Source organism: Sapajus apella, unplaced genomic scaffold, assembly GCF_009761245.1.
Source record: "Sapajus apella isolate SASKATOON/1434 unplaced genomic scaffold, GSC_monkey_1.0 scaffold129, whole genome shotgun sequence".
NCBI classification, from domain to species: Eukaryota; Metazoa; Chordata; class Mammalia; order Primates; family Cebidae; genus Sapajus; species Sapajus apella.
Window position 1 is genome coordinate 2,637,341 of NW_022437069.1, and position 26,487 is coordinate 2,663,827.

The following is a 26,487-nucleotide window of genomic DNA, read 5'->3' on the forward strand; positions in this document are numbered from 1 at the left end:
CAATAAACCCCAAACCACAATCTAATAACCAAAAACAGTATCCAAAATCTGACTCCAATCTGTATCTTCTGGGTCAGCTATCATAAAGAGACACCCCCTACTAATATAATCCCTTAAATACAGGTCCCACTAACTAGCAAACATGCCCACCCATGCAATTACTCTACATCCTAATAAATACTATTGGTCATGGTTACTCTTCACATACCTTGAATTAAACCCTTCAGAAAACATACTTATACTAATATTTTAGTAGATTAAATTTAAAGCCACCAACAATATGAGCCCACGCTCACATATATAAGTGTGTATCAAGTTAAGGTAGCTTAATATTTAAAGCAAGACACTGAAAATGTCTAGACAGGTAATCACCCCATAAACACATAGGTTTGGTCCTAGCCTTTCTATGAGCTCTCAGTGAATTACACATGCAAGCATCCACAGCCCTGTGAAAATGCCCTCTAGATTATCAGAACATGAGGGGCGAGTACCAAGCACGCACATGCAGCTCAAAACACTTTGCTTAGCCACGCCCCCACGGGAAACAGCAGCGACAAACTTTTAGCAATAAATTAAAGTTTAAGTTACACTGACTATTAGAGTTGGTCAATTTCGTGCCAGCCACCGTGGCCATACAATTGACTCAGGTTAATAGAATCCGGCGTAAAGAGTGTGTAAGATTTTCTTCCCAATAAAGCTAATCTATAATAAGTTGTAGAAAACCCCAGTTATAGTAAAATATTCTACGAAAGTGGCTTTAACACCCTGAATACGCTATAGCTAAGGTACAGACTGGGATTAGATACCCCACTGTGCTTAGCCCTAAACCTCAATAACTTAACCAACAAAATTATTCATTAGAACACTACAAGCAATAGGTTGAAACTCAAAGGACCTGGCGGTGCTTTATGTCCTTCTAGAGGCGCCTGTTCTATAATCGATTAACCCTTACAGACCTTACCACATCTTGCCCTCAGCCTGTATACCGCCATCTTCAGCAAACTCCTTAAAGATCATAAAGCAACCACAAGTATTGTCATAAAAACGTGAGGTCAAGGTGCAGCCAAAGAAGTGGGAAGAAATGCGCTACATTTTCTAAATTAGAAAACTATACACTAGTCTTTATGAAATCTAAAGACCTAAGGTGGATTTAGCAGTAAATCAAGAATAGAGAGCTTGATTGAAATAAGGTCATGAAGCTCGCACACACGGCCCGTCACCCTCCTCAAACATCACATTAAAGTATTTTGCCAATAAGCCACTACACACTGATACAGAGGGGATAAGTCGTAACATGGTAAGCGTGCTGGAAAGTGCGCTTGGACGAATCAAAGTGTAGCTGAAACTAAAGCCTGCGGCCTACACCCAGAAGATCTCACCAACAGCTGATCGCTTTGTGCTAACTCTAGCCCCAACTTCATATAAATAGTATTTAACTACAATAATTAAATCATTTACCTGTTACAAAAGGATAGGCGATAGAAATTATACTTAGGCGCAATAGATACAGTACCGTAAGGAAAGATAAACACCTAATAAATCATAAAAAGCAAAGACAAACCCTTCCACCTTCTGCATGATGATAACTAGAAATAGCTTTGTGTAGAGAACTTCAACAACGTCCCCCGGAAACCAAGCGAGCTGCCCAAGGATAGCTAAAAGAACACACTCGTCTATGTGGCAAAATAGTGGGAAAATCTATGGGATGGGCAGTGGCGACAAACCTACTGAGCCTGGTGACAGCTGGTTGTCCAAGACAGAATCTTAGCTCAACCTTAAATTTACTTACAGAACTATTTAATCCTCCCGTAAATTTAATCGTTTGTCTAAAGAGGGACAGCTCTTTAGATCCTAGGAAATAACCTTTTATAGAGAGTAAAACATTTCACTACCATAGTTGGCCTAATAGCATTTAAGCTCAATGCTCAATTACTCTTTTTTTTTTAATTGTATTTCTTTATTGCATTTTAGGTTTGGGGGTACATGTGAAGAACATGCAAGATTGTTGCATAGGTACACACATGGCAGTGTGATTTGCTGCCTTCCTCCCAATTCTATTCATTCTACTGAACTCCGAAAACACATTGGACTAATCTATTACTTAATAGAAGCAATAATGTTAGTATAAGTAACATGAAATTATTCTCCCCGAAAGAGCGTATCTCAGACCCAAACAACTACTGTTAGTTAACAGCCTAATCATGACACCCTGCAGCTTAGCTAATCTATTACCCAAACTGTTAACCCAACACAGGCATGCCTCCAGGAAAGATTTTAAAAAGTAAAAGGAACTCGGCAAACTTTACCCCCGCCTGTTTACCAAAAACATCACCTCTAACATCACCAGTATTAGAGGCACTGCCGCAGTACCCTGACCGTGCAAAGGTAGCATAATCACTTGTTCTATAAATAGGGACTTGTATGAATGGCAACATGAGGGTTTAACTGTCTCTTACTTTTCATCAGTGAAATTGACCTATCTGTGAAGAGGCGGAGATACCTAAATAAGACGAGAAGACCCTATGGAGCTTCAATTTAATAATACAAACTAATATCTTAAAAACCCACAGGCACTAACCCACTGTCTATGTATTATAAATTTTGGTTGGGGTGACCTCGGAATACAGCACAGCCCCTGAAAGACATATACCAAGACCTTACTAACCTAAGTAAATCTATATTTATTGACCCAATAACTTGATCAACGAACTAAGTTACCTTAGGGATAACAGCACAATCCTATTTTAGAGTCCATATCGATGACCTCGATTTTGGATCAGGACATCCTAATGGTGCAGCCGCTATTAAAGGTTCATTTGTTCAACGATTAAAGTCTTAACTTGGTCTGAGTTCAGACCGGAGAAATCCAGGTCGGTTTCTATGTATTAAATATTTCTCCCAGTACGAAAGGACAAGAGAAATAGAGCCTATTTCACAAAGCGCCCTCACAAATCAAATGATAATTATCTCAATCTTATAAATTATTATTATTCTTTCCCAAGAACAGGGCTCGTTAAAATGGTAGACCCGGCAATTGCATAAAACTTAAAACTTTACAACCAGAGGTTCAATTCCTCTTGACAACATGTTTATAATTAATTTACTCCTACTAGTTATTCCCCCCTTAATCGCTGTGGCGTTCTTGACACTCACAGAACAAAAATCTTAGGCTACATACAATTTCATAAAGGCCCTAACATTGTAGGCCCCTACGGAACACGTCAACCAACTGCCGATGCAATAAAACTTTTCACAAAAGAACCCTTACTACCTACCACATCCACTACAACCCTGTACGGAACCGCCCCAACCTTAGCCCTCTCCATCGCTCTTCTTCTAGGACCCCCCTCCCCATGCCATATCCCCTAATTAACTTTAGCCTAACCCTTTTATTTGTACTAGCAACATCAAGCCTAGCTGTCTATTCGATCTTATGATCCGGATGAGCATCCAACTCAAACTATGCATTAATCAGCGCATTACGCACCGTAGCTCAGACAATCTCATATGAAATCACCCTAGCTATTATTCTACTATCATCCCTACTAATAAGTGGCTCATTTAACTTACATTCACTTACTACAACACAAGAGCACTCTTGACTTCTACTACCATCATGACCCCTAGCCATAATATGATTTATCTCCGCATTTGCAGAAACCAACCGAGCTCCCTTTGATTTAACAGAAGGCGAATCAGAGCTAGTTTCAGGATTTAACATTGAGTACACTGCAGGCTCATTCGCTCTATTCTTTACATCAGAATATTTAAGTATTTATTATTATAATAAATGCCCTAACCATTACCATCTTTTTAGCAACACCTTACACCACAGCTCTACCAGAACTCTACACAATAAATTTTATAGCCAAAACCCTCCTCTCAGCCACTCTATTTTTATGAATTCGAACAGCATACCCTCGATTTTGCCATGATCAACACACTTCCTATGAAAAAATTTTTTACCACTTGCACTATGTATATATTTCAATACCCATCCCAATATCTGGCATCCCACCCCAAACATAAGAAATATGTCTGACAAAAGAATTATTTTGACAGAGTAAATCATAGAGGTTTAAATCCTCTTATTTCTAGAACGATAGGAATTGAACCCATACCTGAGAACTCAAAACTCTCCGTACTACCTATTACACCATATTCTAAGTGAGGTCAGCTAAATAAGCTATTGGGCCCATACCCCGAAAATGTTGGTTCAACCCCTCCATACTAATATGAATCCTTTAGCCCACCTCATTATTTCCCTTACAGTTTTAACCAGAACCGTAATCACAATACTAAGCTCTCACTGATTCCTCATCTGAATAGGCTTAGAACTAAATATACTAGCTATTGTACCAATACCAGTTAAAAACACAAGCTCCCGCTCCATGGAAGCCGCCACTAAATACTTTTTAATACAGGCGACTGCATCTGTAGTCTTCATAACAGCCATTCTCAACAATTTATTCTCCAGACAGTGAACAATTAATCCATCTCTAAACCAAATTTTATCTACAACAATACCAGCCGCCCTAGCAATAAAACGAGGAACAGCCCCCCTTTACTTCGGTGCAAGCTGTCAGTGCATTTATCATTCTGGGGCCTGGAGGACAGTGGCCCTTTTCTCACAGCTCCACTAGGCGGTGCCAGTGGGGATTCCATGTGGGGGCTCCAGTCCCACATTGCTCTGCCATACTGCCCTGGCAGAGGTTCTCCAAGAGGACCCTGCCTCCGCAGCAAACTTCTGCCTGGGCATCCAGGTGTTTCCATACATCCTCTGAAATCCAGGCAGAGGTTCCCAAACCTCACTTCTTGACTTCTGTCTGTGCACCATTTGAAAACTACTAAGGCTTGGCGCTTCCACCGTCTGAAGCAATATCCTGAGCTGTACATTGCTCCCTTTTACTCATGGCTAGAGCAGGTGGAACTCAGGGCATCGAGTCCCTGGACTCTATAGGGTCCCTGTACTCAGCCCACAAAACCATTTTTTCCTCCTAAACTACCTCTGGGCCTATGATGAGAGGGGCTGGTGCAAAGATCTCTGACATGCCCTGGAGACATTTTCCCCACTGTCTTGGTGACTAATATTCAGCCCCTCCTCATTACTTATGCAAATTTTCATAGCCAGCTTGAATTTTTCCTCAGAAAACAGAATTTTCTATCACATTGTCAGGCTGCAAATGTTCCAAACTTTTATGTTCTTTTTCCCTTTTAAAACTCAATGCCTTTAACAGCACCCATGTCACCTCTTGAACACTTTGTCGCTTAGAAATTTCTTCTGCCAAATACCCTAAATCATCTACCTCAAGGTCAAGATTCCACAAATCTCCAGGGCAGGAGTAAAATGTCACCAGTGTCTTAAGTAAAACATAACAAAAGTCACCTTTCCTCCAGTTCCCAAAAAGTTCCTCATCTCCGTCTGTGACCACCTCAGCCTGGATTTCATTGTCCATATCATTATCAGCATTTTGGTCAAAGCAATTCAACAAGTCTCCAGGAAGTTTCAAACTTTCCAACATTTTCCTGTCCTCTTCTGGGCCTCCAAACTGCCCCAACCCCTGCCTGTTACCCAGTTCCAAATTTGCTTCCACATTTTGGCTATCTAGAGCAGTGCCATTGGTCCATTTTCATACTGCTGATAAAGTCATACGTGAGACTGTGAAGAAAAAGAGGTTTAACTGAGTTACAGTTCCACATGGCTGGGGAGGCCTCACAATCACGGCAGAAGGCAAGCGAGTCACATTTTACATGGACGGTGGCAGTCAAAGAGAGCTTGTGCAGGGAAACTCCTTCTTACAGACCATCAGGTCTCATGAGTCTTATTCACTGTTATGAGAACAGCATGGGAAAGACCTGCCCCCATGATTAAATCACCCCCCCTTGGTCCCTCCCACAACACATGGGAATTCTAGATGAGATCTGGGTGAGGACATAGCCAAACCATATCAAGTGGAAGCAGATCTTCCTTACCCAGTCTACTAATTAAATGCCAGTCTCTTCTGGAAGCAGTCTCAAAGACATAATTAGAAATAATGCTTTTTACCAGCTATCTGCATATCTCTTACTCCAGACAAGCTGGCACCTAAAATTAACCATCACACCTTCCCTCCTTCACGCACCCGACGATTCTATCTTGAACAATGAATAATACAAATTTTCTTCTTTATGACTTCCATTATTTCTCCTTATAAAGACTGCAGAGATTCAGTTTTAGATTCAACAAATATCATTCAGAGTCCGCTATCATGCCAGGCATGTTACAAGGAATTGCCATATGCATTAGGCCATTTAATATAAAAACAAGCATGGTCATACCAGCTTTCAGATGGGAAATCTGAGGCTCAGGAATTGACTAAGCATACACAGAGGTAATCCATAGAGTTAGCATTTCCGTTTGTTCCTGTGTGTGACAGATTCACTTATATATATAACTGAGCTGATTCTTCCACCAGCAAACATTTTATATCTTTTTGGTGCCCAGGTATTTTCTTAATTCCTTTCTCCTTTATATTTTCCCTCCCAACTTCTTACCTAGTTTTCTCTAAACGAAAGCACCTCATCCTCCCTGTGTTCTCATCCATGTCTATTATGAACAAGACTTATGCTAGCAATATACTTGTATCAAGAAAAAGTATGTTGCTTTGTAAAGAAATTAGAAATACAAATATTGAACTGGTGATACCAATTTTAAAGGTCATACCGAAGTCCAGAGCACCCACACATGTTTCATTAAACCTGATTTTTTTGAGGAAATAGTTTAGCTTAAAGCAATGTATTTTTCTGCCTTAGTGGAGTCTATTTTGCTGCTCTATCTAATATGGATCATTTTAAGAGTCCAGTGTTCTGTTAGCTTTATTACAAACATGTAGTATTTCAGCTGCATTATGGAGATATACATATATATTTTATATATATATATATTTCTCACTAGCCTAAGAACCTGGTAGTGATGTAAAACATTTCTTTCCTGAAAAAAAAATGTGCTATGTATTTCAAATGACTACCAAACACTTTTTTTCAGTGGCTTTTTTTTTAAAAATGGCATAATTTCTGTGATTCCTTTTTGAACCCTTTCTATAACCTCACTTGTCAACTGATTCTTACTCAATACAAGAGAATTTAAACTAATTTTCTACCTTCTCTGGAGTATGATTTAGATAGAACACGAGTTCACTTTTCCCTGCTTTGTTTTACTTTCTGCTGCTGGGAATAGCAAAACCCATTCCACCTAAAGCTCAACCCTGTCTCATACCTCACCCACGAAACCAAGACTCATGTCAGATCCTTTCCTTTTCTCTCATTCCATTATTCCAGGCTGTAGACCAGGTTTAAAATGTTGGCTCCACGTATACACCTTGGAATATTATGCAGCCATCAAAAACAATGAGTTTGCGTTCTTTGTAGGGACATGGATGAACCTGGAAACCATCATTCTCAGCAAACTGACACAAGAGCAGAAAATCAAACACCACATGTTCTCACTCATAGGCGGGTGTTGAACAGTGAGGACACATGGACACAGGGAGGGGAGCACTACACACTGGGGTCTGTTGGTGGGGAAATAGGGGAGGGACAGCAGGGTGGGGAGTTGGGGAGAAATAGCATGGGGAGAAATGCCAGATATAGATGAAGGGGAGGAAGGCAGCAAATCACACTGCCATGTGTATACCTATGCAACTATCTTGCATGTTCTTCAAATATACCCCAAAACCTAAAATATAATTTAAAAAAAAATGTTGGCTCCATGTCACCTTGGGCAAGTTGAGCTAGCTAACTTGTCAGAAGAGTTTTTTTTTTTTCTGTATCCGTGCAATTTAGTCATGCCTATATCTCAACCAAAGCCTTACTCTGCAGAATGATTGTTATTACCAAATGAGATTCTGTATATCAGCTGCCCATTCCCTTGTTGAGTACTGAGCAGGCACCCCACAAATGTGGCCTTCCTGTATAATCTATTGCCATATAACAAATTAACAAACTTAGTGAGAAAATCAGGTGTGATGGTTATCTTCAGTTTCTCTAGGTCAGAGTCTAGGCATGACTTATCTGGGTCCTCTATATTAGAATCTTTAAGAGGCTGCAATTGAGGTGTGAGCCAGAGCCACAGCATCATGTAAGGCTCAGCTGGGAAAGTATCCACTCCCAACTGATGTGTTTGCTGGCAGAATTCCGTTCTTCAAGGGCTGTTAGATTGAAAGCCTCAGTTTCTAGATGGCTGCTGGCCCGCAGCTGCCTCAATTTCTTGCCCCTTGGGTCTCTCAAGATGGCAACTTGCTTTAGCTAAAGCCATCAAAGGAGTCAGTTGAGAGAATCGACTTGAAGCACAAATGTTACAGTCTTCCGTATCCAATCACTGAAGGGATATCCTGTCACCTTTGCTGTATTTTGTTACATAACAGCAAGTCGCTAGACTAGCTCATACTCAAGGGGAGGGAATTACACGAAGCAAATATATCAGGCGGTGGAAATTCTTAGGGGTCACCTCAGAAACTGCCTGCCACAATCTCCAATGTTATACGTTCCTAAGACATCATAAAAGTTCAACCCACTATATATGCATAGCTCAATGTATTACATATCTAGTTCATTTACACAGACCACATAAAGCATAAGAAAGTAAATATATAAAATACAAAAATAGGCAAAGTGTGTGTGTGTGTGTGTGTCTTTTACATGTTTGGCCACCTTATTGTGTTTTTAGTATATAAGGAGTTGTGAAATACATCTTTCTCTCATGAAAGAATGCACAGTTAGCTTTTCCATTATGTCTCTTTTAAAAAAGAAACAGAGATATTAAGAATGTGGGCTTTAAAAACATGCTTAATGGCTCTCTCTGTGTAATTTAATAATCAGATGTTGGGAACCCATGAGGGAAAAAACAAAAAGAAACCTAGCAAGTCAATGAATCATAAAATCATAGACTTGAGGCCTAGAGGATGAATTCTACCAAGTGATCAGTCAACATCTATTGTGCTTTCTTTCTGTTTTCAAAGCCTATCCTAGTTGCCAAAGTCCAAAGTCTAAAGGGGGAAAAAGCCACAATTGAAAAGGAGCTTGACAGACTGAAGCTGAGAATTAATTTAGTCTTCAATTATTCTGATATATAAACAAACGCTGAAGCAGTCTCCTTAGGGTCAGGGGAAATTTGAAGGAGAGGATACTTCAGGGAGAGAGATGGAAAAAATAAAAACACAAACGTGAAAGGATGCAGAGAAGAGAGGGTACCGCAGGAGGCTGCCAGGACCTGGCAGCAGTCATTGGGGAAGCGGGCCATGCATTTGGATGTCTCTGAGATACACGTATGGAAATGAGAGACCCGCATGCACAGTTAGACTCCCGAGTGCCATGGGACCAGGAAATGTGATTAGACCACACACAAATCATTTGAGTTCAGAAGAAGGTTAGTGGATGGGGAACTAGGTTTATTCAGAGATGCATCCCTGAACAGGTACGGATCAAAAACAACAGGAAAGAAAAAAAGGCTACTCAAGTTTCTTTTTTTCTTCTTATTTTTTGTTTTCAACTGCAGCTTTATAGAGATGGTTAAGATTGTCAGTTTTATAATGAATATTTTCTGTGATGGTTTCTTAAGCAATTTTTAAAGCAAAATATACATCGGTGTATTAAAACTGAAAAAAGCAAAATCTACAAGTTTTGTCGTTGTTTTTGATGGTGATGTACTCAAAGTTTTCTCATTCTGGTTTAAATAAAAATTTTAGAAGTGTGAGCGAAAGCGCTGCTGTTGAATTGTAAATGATTCTTATCAGTCAAAACCATGCTTTAGGCTTTCAAATAAAAGATGGCAAGCAGATCCAATGTGTTTATATTTTGTTCATTCCAAAGCCTATTGAAATGACAGAGAATATGTAATAATAAAATAAAGCCAGCAATTCTACTCCTAGGTATATGCTTAATAGAAGTACATACATCTTTTCATAGAAAGACATGTAAGCATATGTTTATAGCAACCCAACTCATAATAATCCAAAACTTCATAGTATCCAAATGCCCAGCAACAATAGAAAGTAGAGGTAAATTGGATAATAATCACCTCAGGAGTTTCACTGGCATAAAATTCTATCTATTTGATTGAGAGCTGTGAGCTCTGCACATTGGACAGATTGGTTAACGTCCGTGTACCTCAGCACCCTTATATTTATGTATTTGTTTATTTTTGAGGCAGGATCTTGCTCTGTTGCCCAGGCTGGAGTACAGTGGCATCTTCCTTGCCCACTACAGCGCCAACCTCCCAGGCTCAGGTGATCCTCCCACCTCATGAGAAAAAATAAAGCATGGCTACATGCAAGAACATGGGTGAATCTCCAAAACCAGATGAAAGAAGCAAGACACAAACTGTATACACTGTAGAATCCTGCTTACGTAACGTACAAAACCGGCAAAATTAATCTGGTGCTAGAGGTCAGGGTAGTTGACTTCCTTTGGGGTCGTAGTATCTGGAAAGGTGCAGGAGGTGGGTTCCTGGAATTCCTGGTAAGAATCTGCTGTTTGATCTGGGAGATAGTTACACAAGCATACTCTTCAAAAATTAATCAAGTTATGTCCTCACAATATGTTCGCCTTTCTGTATGTATAGACTTCAACAAAAAGCTGGGTATGTGAACACATGAGTAAATGAATAAAAACTTTATAGCAGGTCTAGGAAGCTGAGGGGGTGTCATCAGCCCACGTGATCATTATAGAGTTTGTAAAAAATGCAAAGCTGATGGGAAAAGGGTAAAAAAGGATAAAATACGACGAAGCTGAGAAAATTGCAAACTCATCCAGGTGAAGAAGAGTATCTCTAAAAAGTGATTTTTTCCATTAATGTTTCAAATAATTTCAGAATGATAGGCAGTGGTGTCATACAATTAGAACCTGGAGCCTGGAGAAAATGCACTCCTGCTGCAAAGACTGATCGATGCAGATTCTTATTTACAAATAGAAAAAGATGACCAAAATTTCCCAAACATTTGAGGCAAACTACCCTCGTGAGAAAAAGCACCAAACCAAACGCAGCAAATTCAAATCCAGGAGAAAAAAAACTGTTAATATTTAAAACTGAAATATTAATGTAGCAAAGAATAATAATAGTTTTTTAAAATTGTACTTTAGGCCCTGGGGTACATGTGCAGATCATGCAGGATTGTTGCATAGGTAACACACATGGCAAGGTGGTTTGCTGCCTCCATCCCCCCATCACCTACATCTGGCATTTCTCCCCAAGTTATCCCTCCCCAACCTCCTCTCCCGCCCACTGTCCTTCCCTTGTCTCCCCACAACAGCCCCCAGTGTGTAATTTTCTGTTCTTGTGTCAGTTTGCTGAGAATTATGGTTTCCAGGTTCATCCATGTCCCTACAAAAGACACAAACTCATCATTTTTTATGGCTGCATAGTATTCCATGGTGTATATGTGCTATATTTTCCTTGTCCAGTCTATTGTCGATGGGCATTTGGGTTGGTTTCAGGTCTTTGCTATTGTAAACAGTGCCACTATGAACATACGTGTGCATGTGTCTTTATAATAGAATGATTTATAATACTTTGGGTGTATACCCAGTAATGGGATTGCTGGGTCAAATGGAATTTCTGTGTCTAGATCCTCGAGGAATGGCCACACCGTCTTCCACAATGGTTGAACTAGTTTACACTCCCGCCAAGAAAAATTAATATATCAGAGACATTGGTGGCAAAATGGTGCCCCTCGGTCCAGGTGAATTTTCTACCACTGCATTTTCAAGGATTTTCTTTCCTCTGCCCTATGCCTTCCTTCTGGAAATAATATTCAGAGCTTTTTGAACTTTTGACCTATTTCTATGTCTCCTACAAGGCTTTCACCTCAGTCGTTTCACTGACATAAATTATATCTATTTGATTGAGAGCTGTGGGCTCTGTCACTTGGGCAGGTTGGTTAACTTCTACGTACCTTAGAGCCTTATGTTATTTATTCGTTTGTTTGTTTGTTTGTTTTTGAGACAGAGTCTCGCTCTGTCACCCAGCCTGGAGTACAGTGGCACCATTCTGGCTCACTCTAGCCTTGAGCCTCCAGGCTCAGGTGATCCTCCCACCTCAGCCTCCTGAGTAGTTAGGACTACTGCCATGCACCACCATGCTCAGCTAATTTTTTAAATTTCTTGTAGCGATGGAGTCACACAATGTTGCCCAGGCTGGTCTCAGACTCCTGGACTCATGCGATCTTCCCACCTTGGCCTCCTAAAATTCTGGTATTACAGGTGTGAGCCACTGTGCCCAGCCTAGCACCCTTATTTTTAAAGCACAATTTACTATCTACCACATAGGATTAGAGTGTGGATTAAAGGAAATAATGTAAGGAAGTCTTCATCACAGTGCCTGGCCAAAGACACATAAAGCCAGCTCAGCACTGCCATAGTTCTACGCTTGGTAAACACCAAGTGTTTAAGAAATAGTTCATTGCAGCCTCGCCTCAGATCTTACTGTATGGGTCCAAGATTTTACTTCACCCCACAGTGTCAATTGCTTCTGACCATGATGAGGTTGAGAAATAAAATGAAATGAAATCTTACATATACTTTATGTTCTAAAATCAGCTTGTAAGATCACTCATTGGAAGGTTTACATTTACCCCTGGAAAATCTTTTAATGGCTTACAAAATATTGAAGGGTATATGTGATTTTTAAATACAACTTTGAAAGCAACTTTTAAGCATTTTTTCCCTCTGATCCTTCTTGAATTATTCAAGCCCTTTTATATTAAAGAAGCAAACCGATCACTGGCCTCGAAATAAATGTATTCCTTTTTCACTGTCTGGGAAACTTGTAAAAACATGAACCTACTTTCCATGACCACCAACCATTTCAGAATTGCCTCTTTCCATGGCTTGCAGGAGAGTATGGTAGAGAGCCTTTCAGTTATTTTCTCTTTTCTCTCTCTCTTCTCTAACAATTCATAATTGAATAGCTGCCCAGATGGTGTCTGACACTCTGGACAGTTTATGCCCTGCTGTGCCCATACTCATATATATACAACTTTAAATATATATGACTTTAAAAAGACTAAACAATAAGGGAATATGTGTGTGTGTGTGTGTGTGTGTGTGTGTGTGTGTGTGTGTGTGTGTGTGTGTGTGTATACACATACATACATACATACAGAGATTTCCTTATTGTTTAGTCTTTTTAAAGTCATTCAAGTGAAATTCAGTGCTCTAATTTCTGAGGGCCGTCTCAGTTCTATGGCTTGACTATCAACAGGCATTCCAATCTACTGCATTGAATTTGAAAGATAAATTTCCCACCAAAACTCACTTGCTGGTCACTTTCTTTGCTTCAGGGAGGTTCCTCTTTTGGTAGTCTGCACGGAACTGAAGTTGAGTTCTTCTTCAGAGCCTGTGTTACAGAACCTGGAATGAAAACATCACATTGGGGTTTGGCAAGATGGGAAAGGATCTCCTGTAGAACTCAGATTTGGATCAATATCTGTAATTCCTTTTACCCCTGCCCCTCGAGAGCAGTCCTGGTTTCTGTCAAGAGCTCTCAGTAAAGAAGGGTCAAAAAGCTATCCTTGCAAAGCAAGCCAGTGCTAATAAAATGACAAAAAGCTACTGAGAAGGGGATTTGACATTTGAAGGGGAGATTCATTGAAAGTCTGGCTTCAGGCAAAGGAAACCATTGGATTTAGATGGATTTGCTTCTCTCCCTGCCTTTGGAGCAAGCTTTTATTGAAGAACAACATACATAAAGAAAAGTTCACATAGCACAAATTGTAAGAGTTAAACTCACCGAACTTCGACAAATGGAGCACACCCACGTGAGAAAGAGAACACCAACCCTGCCCCTCAGAAACCTCCCTTAGACGCCCTTCCAGTAACTATCCCACCCATAACTGCTCTCATGTTTGTGACAGCAGAAGTGACAGGTATATCTGCTTCTGAAACTTTGTTCAGCTGCCTATTCAGAATACAACCTAGGAAAACTGGGTTAACTTGCTGGTTTCCACATCAGCCATGTGGGAGACATTAATTTTTATTGCTTAGCACAGTGTCCAGTATGTAGCCGCAATTCAGTAGAGGTTTTGGATAAAGGGCTGAAAGAAAAACAAGAGTTGATGTACAGAATGCCTTGGGAATAAACTGGGGTTCCAAGGGGAAAAATAAGGATCTGGCTGCTTAGGACAGTATGTACTGAGTGAACTGTGTCTGATCATTCACAAATTTAATTTGTACCAGTTTATTATACTTTCTTTTTATATTAGTTAGGCACAGTGTTGCTACTCCGAAACCATTTATGTCAAATATTACATAACCTTTGCTTTTTTATTATAATAAAGGAGAAATTACAAATGTTCGTCATAAATGGGAAGTGTTTATTCCAGTTAGATTGAGGACCTCTGCTGTATTCATATTTCTCTGCCACACACGCGCCATGCTTGAGACATTTTAAGGACGCTCCTGTCTCTTTGCATTGCTCAACTCATTCCCGCCATTTAAAACAGTCACCTGGAGGGAAACCATGACTTGATAACAATGGCTTTGAAAAGCCAGGCTAGGAACTGAAGTTATCTTTTAGTATGCACCAGTTAGCCATTGTGCACTATTTAGCAATTTAGGCATTGCTGATATTGAGCAGGCTTACAATTAGACATGGAGGTGAAAGTCATTACCAAAAAAAAAAAAAAAAAAAAAGAAATCCAGACTTCCTTGCAATCTTGGTTGGCAAGAAACACTCAGACTCTGGGAAACAGCAGCCCCGAACCCATAGCCATCTGTCCATTTGTGGCAGTGTACCCTGATGAGGAGGTGACACCTCAGCCAAGGGCAGTGCCACTACCTAGCCAACAAGACCAATTAGAAAGGGACTCTGGTGCCAGTAAGTAGCTGATCACTGAGAAGTACATTGAGTAGTATATCTAGCACTGTGTTCAGTACAATAGATCAAACTATGTGGCTGACTAGAGATGGAGAGTACAATTCTAAAGATTTCAAGTTAAATGGGAATGTATTTTTTCATTAACTAAACAGGTGCTAAGTATCTTATATGGTTTGGATGCTCCTCTCCAGGCCTCATGTTGAAATGTAATCCCCAGGTGCAGTGGCTCACGCCTCCAATCCCAAAACTTTGGGAGGCTGAGGTGGGCAGATCACGAGGTCAAGAGATCGAGACCATCCTGGCCAACATGGTGAAACCGTCTCTACTGAAAAATACAAAAATTAGCTGGGCGTGGTGGTGCACAACTGCAGTCCCACCTACTGGGGAGGCTGAGGCAGAAGAATTGCTTGAACCTGGGCGGTGGAGGTTGCAGTGAGCCGAGATTGCGCCACTGCACTCCAGCCTGGCGCCTGGTGACAGAACGAGACAGAGCTCTGTCTCAAAAAAAAAAGAAGAAGAAAAAAGAAAGAAAGGTAATCCTCAGTGTTGGAACTGAGGCCTCATGGGAGGTGTTTTTGTCATGGGGCAGATTCCTCATCAATGGCCTGGTGCCCCCTGGCACTAATGAGTGAGTTCTCACTCAGTTCACATAAGATCTGGTTGTTTAAAAGAGTGTGGCATGTGCTCCATCCCCTTGTTCACTCTTGCCATGTGACATGCCTGCTCCTGCTCCCCTTTGTGCCGTGGGTAAAAGCTCCTTGAGGCTTCACCAGAAGCCAAGCAGATGCCAGTGCCACGCTTCCTGTACAACCTGTAGAACTAGGAGCCAATGAAACCTCTTTTCCTTATAAACTGCTCAGCCTCAGGTATTCCTTTACAGCAGCACAAAAACGGACCGACAGTATCTAATATGTAGCTGGTATAGGAAGGATATCGAGAAAGACAAAGTTGACAGTCTTAGTCTCCTCCCACCTAATGAAACTTGATCAGTAAAAGCTTGATTCCAAGTCCTTGGATTGAGATTTTGGATGTCCTTGGTGATTACTGAGGGAATTGCTATTGATCAGAACGTATGAGGAAACCATAAGCAGTGCTGCGGGCTACAGGCAGAGAATTGACACAGTGCTCATAGGCAGGCATCCCTGTCCCTCTCTACCTGTGTGAAAAGAGACACTATTCACATCCAGGCTTAAGTCCTAGTTCCTCTTCAGAGCCCTCCCTGTTCCCTCAGTCAAAGTGATTCTCCCTTCCTCTGAAATTATCTTACTGCCTAGATCATCCTTATGGACTTTGCCCTGCATTGCTTTGGTTTGTAGTGACATGTAGGTATCTTACCTCGCTATTTTAAATGTGAACTCCTGCAGAGCAGGGGCCCTTTGTTACAACACTGTTTACTCCCCCAGAGCACAACACCTTACATTGTTCTCTACCCATGACAGGTGTTTTATAAGTATTTGTATGTTGATTAATCTCAAGCACAATGCCTAGATTTATCTGTTTAACATTCTCACCTAGTCCTTTCTGAATACTTAGACTTGATTTTTCAGCCTGCCTACCAGGTCTCTCTGGGTACCAAAAATAATAATTATACACCAAGTTCCAGAGATTTGGTGCTCCAAAATATGCTCTCCGTGACTTTGAAAAATTCTTAACTTTTGTATGCATTATATATTGCATATATTGCATCATATATTAGAATACATAAAATCACATAAAATATATAATATTGTATGCAATTACATGCATTATAAATGGGAATCATCATATAATACAAATAGATGCACATGCACACACATGTGCACACATATAGTATATTATCATATATGATATATGGACATATTTTTATGTCATATATAATAATGACAAATCCAGGCATTGGTGCTTCAGATTAATCATCATACAAATACTTACAAAACACCTGTCATGGGTAGAGAACATACCTAAAAATATGTATATATGTAAATATGTATGTATGACATATTTGTAAATGTACAAACACACAATATTTTCTTTTGTACTTTCTGCTTTCTCTTGATCTCTCAAACTTTGGTTTCCTAAGCATTTTGCAAACCAAAAAAAAAAAAATCTAAATATAAATTTGAAATGAACAAAAACTACCTAAGGGACCTGGAGAACTTCACTTTTGGTGAAATTATGGAAATGGGCAAAATGTGTAAGCAAAATGCTGAGGGCATTTTAGAGATACATGCTTGATGGTCTTATGCAAGAAAAAATAAGTTGGTGTTCTGTGCCATCGTGCTAAGAATGCACAGAGCTTCATTTCAACAAAGTAACGAATGAACAAAAAATAAGAAGAAAAAAAACTTTTGTACCATTTAGCCAGAGAAAATTCAGATTCGGTATTAAGGACTGATCATGGAGAAGACAGCAAGAATTCTAGGCCGTCTACTTCTTCCTCTTTTTTGTCTGTTATAAAAAAAAGCACATTGCAGCTCTCAGCATCAGAGAGCCTAGGTACTCTTTTAAAATGTAATGGTAATAGTAACAAAAGAATAACTTACAGAATCCTACCCCTCCTTCCCTATTATCACTAACAGAATCCTCTTGGATCCACGGCAGGGGTGGAGATTTCTATGCTAGGAAACATACCCTGGAATGACAGCCAGGTAAAGCGTCCATGCCATTCTAAAGTGAGGCCCCAGAGAGCCTGTCAACCTCCCACTTCTGAGTTTCCATATGCCAAAGACTCTCCCTCCCTGTTCTGACTCCTGGTGCCCTGGAACCACCTTCAGAGATAGACCTTGTTTGTTGTTGCCCAACCTCCATTGATGTTGTCGTCAATGGGACAAAAAAACCCTGTCCATTCTGGGGTGACGTTAACATTCATGGCAATCCATAATCAAATTACTAAAATTAATCATTAAAATGCATAACTTGGTTTCTAGATATAAGACCAAATTTGATATAAAGTAAGTTCTTATACACTAGCAATACACAATTACAAAGTATAATTCTAATGTATTATTTGCGTCGCCAAAATATTAAAAACTGAATAACTTTGAGATAAATCTGACAACAGAAATACAAAGAGAAAGTGATGAATCCTTATGTAATAGCATTAAGAAAGGTAAAAGTAAATTGTTTTTTAATAGGTCTCCACACAATTCTAAAAATATACTTCTCAAATTAATCGATAAAATTTCATATCATTGCAGTGATGTTATTAAATTGTATACATTAATTTGAGAAGTATATTTTTATAATTGTGATAAAATGGTATGAATCAGTGTTTTAAAGAAGAGAAACAAGAATCAGCGGCAGGCAAAACATTTACCAATGAAACGTGGGTGTGTATTTACCAACAAAACCACAAAGGGATCCACGAAACTGAGTTCAACATCTAACCAGCAGATAGTAGGTACTGAGTTGTATGCATACGGAACAACCAGTAATCTTATTCATTTGTGTGATTGTAAATTGCTGCAACCACTTTGGAAAAGAAGTTCGCATTGTCTTGCAAAGCTGAAAGGGTATCTTGTTTTTTTGGTGCTGGCCTGCCATTTACTTTCTCTTTGCCTAGTCCCAGTGTAGTCATATGAAGGGTATTTCATGCAGCAAACCCTGTCCTGGGAATGTGCAGTCAGAAAACTAACATACTCACTGGGAGACATGCAGAAGAAGGTTCGTCTTGAAAAAGTTTGTAAAGGTAAAAAGTGGTAAGCAAACGAAATGTGCTTTCACAAGAAATTGGATCATTTTAATCTGTAATGTTCACATAAATGAATGGTACAGATCAGGGAAAATAAACCATAGTGTCACATATTATTATAGATGGATTTTAAAAACATATGACTGAGTGGGAAAAACAAAATTTAATAGGATATATTGGCTGAGCGTGGTGGCTTACTCCTGTAATCCCAGCACTTTGAGAGGCTGAAATGGGTGGGTCACGACATCAGGAGTTTAAGACCAAATTGGCCAAGATGGTGAAACCCCATCTTTACTAAAAATACAAAAATTAGCCAGGCATTGTGGTGGGTGCCTGTAATCCCAGCTACTCAGGAGGCTGAGGCAGAGAGTTGCTTGAACCCTGGACACAGAGCTTGCAGTGAGCCAAGATCGCGCCACTGCACTCCAACCTGGGCCACAGAGCGAGACACCATCTCAAAAAACAAACAAACAAACAAAAAGATTATATATAGTAGGATACCAGCAACATAAGGCCAGAAGCATACAAATGTTTATAATATATTGCTTATTAAAATATACATAATGCATGGTAAAATATATGATGGTCTAAGAATGTGGTAAAAAAATTAAGAGTGATTATCACTGGCAGGAATGTATGATACCGTAGTCATAAATAAAGGAGAGGAGGCATGTTTATATCATTAGATGCAGAGAAATCATTTGATAAATTTCAACACCTACTAATGATAGAAACTATTAACAAAACATTAATAGAACTCAAGGGAAACTTTCTCAATCTGATAAAACTATTAAAACACAGCCGCATTTTACTTCTGTTTAATAATGTAAAAGGAAGACTTAGGCAGTGCAGTAAGTCAAGCAAGGAAATAAAAGGCATACAATTTGGAAATAAATTAAACTGTCTTATTTGCAGTTGATCAAAAGATGAATACAGAAAATTCTAAAACATCTACCTAAAAAGTTTTTTATAACTACTAGATACACTTATATATGCAAAAACAATATACAAAAATCAATTATATTTTTATATACTAGCAATAACAATAGTAAATGTAATGCAATAACACCATTGACAATGATGTCAACTAAACAGAAAACACTTAGATATAAATTTAACAAAATAGGTACAATATTTGGACACTGCAAATTACCAAGCATTAATAAAATAAGTTAAACACAAATAAAGAGATGTACAAGGCTCATCTTTTGAATAATAATTCCATATTATTAAGATATCCGTTTTCTCAAATTGATCTAAAGATTCGACACAAGCCCAGGACATCACAGGAGATGTCCTACTGCTATACCTCTTCCTCCTCCATTTCCCCGCCCCCCATTCTTCTTTTTGCTATTATTATTATTGCTATATTTTTGTAGAAATGGATAAGCTGATTCTAAGACATATATGATACGAAAAGGCTATACAACAGCTACAAGTTTGAAAAAGAAGTTGAAAGACTCTCTGATTTCAAGATGTATTATAAAGTAATTAAGAAAGCATGGTAGCGTATGCGTGTACGTATGTATAAATATATATGTATATATTTATAACAAGCTAGGAGTCCAGAAATAGATACCCACATATCAATTGATTTTTATGAAATTTACCTAGAGAATAGAAGAAATAAACTTTTTAGAAAATTTAATTCTTTACAGATGGTACTCTAACAATTGATACTCTGGCCAGGCGCAGTGGATTACAGGATTAGAGGATTACATCTGTAATCCTGGCACTTTGGGAGGCTGAGGCTCATGGATCACCTGAGGTCAGGAGTTCGAGACCAGCCTGGCCAACACGGCAAAACCCTGTCGCTACTAAAAATATAAAAAAAAAAAAAAATAGCTGGGCGTGGGGTGGGCACCTATAATCCCAGCTACTTGAGAGGCTGAAGCAGGAGAATTACTTGAACCTGGTAGAGGGAAGGTTACAGTGAGCTGAGGTCACGCCACTTCCTTCCAGCCTGGGCAAAAGAGCAAAACTCCGTCTCAAAAAAAAAAAAAAAATGGATATCCATATTAAAAAAAAATAAACTTTGACAATTCACATTGCATACAAAAGTGAACTCAAAATGGAACGTGGAACTAAGTGTAAAAACTAAGACTACAAAACTTTTAGAAATAAATATGGAAATATTAACAGTTTAGATACAACAGCAGCAACGTAAACCATGAAAGAAAATGTTGATAAGTTGGACTTCATTAAAATTAAAAACATTTTTCCTTTGAGTGCCACCTCTGGGACAATGAAAAGGTAAGCCACAGAGTGGAAGAAAATATTGGCAAAACACATATCTGATAAAAAAGAAATTGTAACAAAAAATTTTTAGAAATCCTAAAGGAGAACACAACCCAATATAAAAATGGGTAAAATCTTGAAGTGACACATCACCATAGCAGTTTTAAGGATGGCAAATACGCATATGAAAAGCTGCTTGGTAGCCTTAGTCATCAGAGGAAAGCAAATTAAAACCATAATACGATGTCACTGCATACACATTAGCATGCTAAAATTAAAAAGGCTGATGATGCCAAATGCTGATGATATATAAAGCAACTGAAATTCTCCTACATTGCTGGTAGGGGCGTAAAATGATACAACTATGAGGAAATCATTAGGCAGTTCCTGATTAAGTTAAACATAACCTACCATATGAACCAGCTCTTTCATTACCAGATATTTACCCAAGAGGAATGAAAATAGATGCCTACACAAAGCATTCCGCATGAATGTCCATAGAGGTTTTATTCACAATAAGCAAAAACCAGATATAATCTAAATTCCCATCAAGAAGAGAATGGATAAACACAATGTAGCATATCTACACAATGTAAACTATTTTGCAATAAAATTAGGATACACTAAAACATGCAACCACATAGATGAATCTCCATGAATGACTCATTATACTAAGTAGAAGTCAAAAATAAAAAATGTTTCAATTTATAAGTTGAAAATCGTAGAAAATGCAAAATAACCTATTTTGACAGAAGGCAGATCATCAGTTGTCTGTGACCAGCCAGGAGCAGAGGCAGGGATGGAAGTATTTTGTATATATTGTGGTGGTGTTTTAACAAGTGTATGTATCTGCAAGAACTCATTGCATTGTGAGTTGTAAATGGAGTTTTTAAAATGACACCATTAAGAAAATAAAAAAGCAAGCCACTAACTGGGAAAAATATTGCACCTATATGTATATGAGAGAGGTCTTATATCCCAACTGTATGAAGGACAATTTTAACTCAATCATAAAAAGAAAACAACCTACGTTGAAAAATTGACCAAGTATATCAATAGACAAATTTCCAAGATATATGAATGACCAATAAGTACATTAAAAGATATTCAACCTCATTAGACCTCAAGAAATGCACATTTAACTAACAGTAGATAAAAGAAAACTTTGAACTCAGCTGACCTAATAAATATGGATTATCTGAAACACGCCTACATTTCCGGTGGGAATGTAACGTGAGCACTAACATATTGGAATCATTTTAAAGTTAAACGTAGACTTACCATACAACCCAACCATTTCTCCCCTGGGTACTTAGAGAACGAAAATCATATGTCCACATAAAGCATATGCCCATACTTGTATATAAATATTTTAGGATCCAAATTAATAAGAAACAGCTCAGTTGTCTAGTAACAGAAGAGTGGGTATGCAAACTGCTGCAGACAGTGGAATACTACTCAGAACTACCTAAGTACACAACAACATGGATACATCTCAAAACACGATACTGCACAAAACAAGCCAGAGATACCAAGTACTTTAGTATAATGTAAGATTATATTAATATAAAATTCTGGAGCACTCAAGACTAACCTATATTGACAGCTGATACCAGTTGTTGATGGCTGGGGATTAGGAAAGGGACTATTTGCAAAAGAACACATGGGAACCTTTTGTCACAAGCCTGTGCTATCTATCTTGATTATGGGTATATATACTTGTGAAAAGCTATGAAGCCATATGCTTAAAATGTGTGCACTTATTGCATATAATTACATCTCTAAAGCTGAGTTTTTAAAAATTCGAAAGAAGGGTTAACATAGGTATTGGTGATATTTCATCACCAGGTGATAAGGTGGGTGTTTAGCACAAGGATTTTTGTTCTATTATATATTCTTTGAATGAAATATTTCATAATAGATTAGCCATGGTCTGGGAGATGATAGTAACCATGCATGTAAGTGATGAAGATTAATCTACTGATTATAATAGAGAATCCTGCAAATGAATAAGAAAAGATAAACACCCCAGTAAATAGTAGGCAGATATATTAGTAAGCAATTTGAAGAAGAGGAAATATGAAGATCAATATACATACAAAAAGAAGGTCAACTCAATAGTAATCATGGAAATAGGAATTAAAACCATAAGCCACAAATTATCACAACAAAAAGAAAACTAAGAAAAAGGTCTGATAATAGTGACTTCTGAGGAAGAATGAGAATTTAAATTTGTAGAACCACCCTGAAAGGCAAATTTCAATCAACTAAAAAAATAGGCGTATTCTCCCCTAGACAAACTCTCTCACAGGTACTCAAAAATATACAGTTGATCCCCGAACAGCATGAAGATTAGAGGCGCCACTTTTCCCATGTGGTCAAAAATCCATGTATCACTTTTGACTCCTCAGAAACAAGAGCCTACTGTTGACCAGAAGCCTTACCAATAGCAAAAACAGTTAACACTTATTTTATGTTATGTACTGTATGCTTACAATAAAGTAAGCTAGAGAAAGATACATGTTATTAAGAAAATCATAAAGAAGAGGAAATATGTTTACTATTTACTAAGTGGGTGTGGCTCATCATAAAGATCATTTTCTTCAGATTGAGTAGGCTGAGGAGGAAAAAGAGCGGGGCTTGGTCTTGCTGTCTTAGGGATGACAGAGGCAGACGAGGTGGAGGAGGTAGAAGGAGAGGCAGGAGGGGCAGGCACTTAGTTTCATCTTTATTGAAAAGAATCCACATATTATGTGGACCAGATCAAACTCATATTGTTCACAGGTCAACTGTATCTAAATGTTCCTATCAGCTATGTTTATAATAGCAAAAAAACAGAAAACAAGAATATACGCCGGGCGCGGTGGCTCAAGCCTGTAATCCCAGCACTGTGGGAGGCCGAGGCGGGTGGATCACGAGGTCAAGAGATCGAGACCATCCTGGTCAACATGGTGAAACCCCGTCTCTACTAAAAATACAAAAAATTAGCTGGGCATGGTGGCGCGTGCCTGTAATCCCAGCTACTCAGGAGGCTGAGGCAGGAGAATTGCCTGAACCCAGGAGGCGGAGGTTGCGGTGAGCCGAGATCGTGCCATTGCACTCCAGCCTGGGTAACAAGAGCGAAACTCTGTCTCAAAAAAAAAAAAAAAAAGAATATACAAGAAGCTAAATGCCCGTCAACATTATACAGTGTAATAGATAAAACAGTAAATAGATATCGACATGAGTGGATTTCAAAATATAATTATGGGTGAAAATATATGTTCTCTGCTTAATAAAATTTTAATATGCATATTTGATAATTTTAAAACCATTCTGCATATTGTTTAGGAGGATATAACTATATAATTAAATGTAAAGAAGTTTTTAGGGATAAGAAACTCTTTCTGAGGGCAGTACCTTTTTCTAATTTCTGAGGAAATTAAGAAGGATGTGATCAGCATGAAGTACCCAGGGCCTTCAACCTTTTGAGGATCGTTATTCCTTAAGCAGAATATTCATAACATGAGTGTTCATGATATCCTTATTCATATATTTGGTTTGTTAAAAATATTTTACATTATAATTTTTAAAGTAATTATAGGAAGCAAAACAAAGAAAATGAAGAATGAGAGGAATTTTCTGGTCCCAGGAGGCATGATTCTGCTGGACAAAGATCTGCTTACTCTCTCTGCCTCTGGTGACATAATCATCTCAGATGGTTTTACAAGGCTCATGGTTTAGAATGGTGATGTATACTGTTGGGTCCCAAGAAACTTTCAGTTTTTGGCCCTAGAAGCTGGCTTAACAGGGAGATATTTTGGTTGCAGGCATTCAAGGAAAAAAGAGGGTTTTTTTAAGACAGAGTTTCGCTCTTGTTAGCTAGGCTGGAATGCAATGGCATGATCTCGGCTCACCGCAACCTCCACCTCCTGGGTCCAAGCAATTCTCCTGCCTCAGCCTCCCAAGTAGCTGGGACTACACGCGCCACCACGCCCCCGCTAATTTTTGTATTTTTAGTAGAGACGGGGTTTCACCATGTTGACCAGGATGATCTGGATCTCTTGACCTCGTGATCCACCCGCCTCGGCCTCCCAAAGTGCTGGGATTATAAGTGTGAGCCACCGCGCCTGGCCAGAGAAAAGAGTTTAAACCAAGCAAGGACCATCATTCCAAACTCAAAAAAAGATGCAAAGGTATTAAAAGTTTTGAAAGTATTCTGTATTTCTGTGACAAATTACAAAGAATCAAAATCTATGTCAAAGGTTTACACTAGAACTATGTAAAGACAACTTACAAGTCAAAGAGAGAAACCAAGGAGATACGTGGACAAAGATCATGAACAAAATACCCATACAATAGTGATGAAGAACTGAGAAACATATACAGACATTTTTATAAGTAATTAATGAAATTCAAATTAAATAAAAATTAGCTTTTCTGTCCATCAAACAGGCAAGGTTGGAAAAATGATGACCATGGTGTTACACACACTGCAGGAAGAATGACGCTCTACAGTGCAACTAATGAGGATGAAAATTGATAAATTCTTTCTGGAAAGCACATTATTAAAATATACTAATCAATTTAAAATATTCATACATTCTGGTTGAATGATTAGTATAGTAGAATAGTCACTAAGGAGATAGTAAGAGATGCAAATAAAAGTATACTTATAAGGATGTTTTTGTAATCCCAGCACTTTGGGAGCCAAGGTGGGGGGGCATCACCTGAGGTCAGGAGTTCGAGACCAGCCTGACCAATATGGTGAAACCCTGTCTCTACTAAAAATACAAAAGTTAGCTGGGCGTGGTGGCATGCACCCATAGTCCCAGCTATTCAGGAGTCTGAGACAGGAGAACTGCTTGAACCCAGGAGGTATAGGCTGTCATGAGCTGAGATCACGCCACTGGACTCCAGCCTGGGCAACAGAGCAAAACACTGTTTCAAAAAACAAACAAAAAGAATGTTTTTGAAGCACTATTCATAATATTTAGTAGATAAAGCTTCAATGCTCATGAATTGTATTCATATAATCATTGTGGTTTTAATATATAATTTGAGTTTTTAAAATAATAGCAAGAGGAATGAACGAAAACTCAATATTTAATGAAAAAAACACGATGCAAGACTCTATTTAGTCTGATGTCAATATTGTATCATGTGTGACTGGTGGAATCTATGTTTTTGTCCATTTATGAGAAAACTGAAGAAGGCACATTTTCTCAAAATATTTCTCTAACATCTCTGCTTCATCCCACAAACTAAGAGAGCAGTTTGTGACTTCCTTAGAGGACAAGTGGAAGTTGCTTATTAAATTGACAGAGGATTAGACTTCACAGAGAAGATGCTTTAACAGAATTCTGTGGGTCATTTTCCACTCACAAATTTTGCAGCCCCTTTGCGGTATGAATCTGACTCTGACATTCATATACACAGCAGCCAATGCTATGTTTTGGAATGCTCCCCCACGTGGCAAAATCTCCCATTCAAAAAGAACATTAAATATAGTGTAAAATCACGATAACACGGAAAAAAGCAATCAGCAGGCAGCTCTAACTTCTGGCTACCATCTATAAACAGGTGGTAAAATTCTTGTACCAACAAATTATTCAGAGAATACTGGATAAAATCAACGGCTTAAACTACACTTCTGATTTAAAACTAGGATCTGATTACTGAGTTGAGTTGCCCTAGGAGAGTGAAGAATTCAGGACTGAGGTTAAAATCTACTAAGATGACAAAGGTTTTT

The 26,487-nt window shown here is 38.7% G+C and overlaps 3 long non-coding RNA genes across 4 annotated transcripts in view; 1 reads left to right on the forward strand and 2 right to left on the reverse strand.

Annotated features, from left to right (window-relative positions):
• Positions 1 to 21,340, reverse strand: part of LOC116539493 — a 35,263-nt gene extending 13,923 nt beyond the window's left edge. Inside the window, exons 1-3 of one of the 2 annotated variants that reach the window (XR_004264085.1) lie at positions 21,328 to 21,340; positions 4,295 to 4,298; positions 2,447 to 2,585 (exon numbers count right to left, since the gene is read on the reverse strand). This is a non-coding gene — a long non-coding RNA (uncharacterized LOC116539493). Of the gene's footprint in view, positions 1 to 2,370; positions 2,586 to 4,294; positions 4,299 to 21,327 lie in introns of both variants that reach the window. The other variant, XR_004264084.1, reaches the window with a different exon arrangement.
• Positions 596 to 19,702, forward strand: LOC116539495. The gene is made up of 3 exons (XR_004264087.1): positions 596 to 1,190; positions 14,239 to 14,243; positions 19,691 to 19,702. It is a non-coding gene; the product is annotated as an uncharacterized LOC116539495 (long non-coding RNA).
• Positions 2,839 to 4,211, reverse strand: LOC116539494. The gene is made up of 3 exons (XR_004264086.1): positions 4,202 to 4,211; positions 3,945 to 3,947; positions 2,839 to 2,944 (listed from the first exon to the last, which is right to left on the reverse strand). It is a non-coding gene; the product is annotated as an uncharacterized LOC116539494 (long non-coding RNA).
• Positions 21,341 to 26,487: the final 5,147 nt, after the last annotated feature.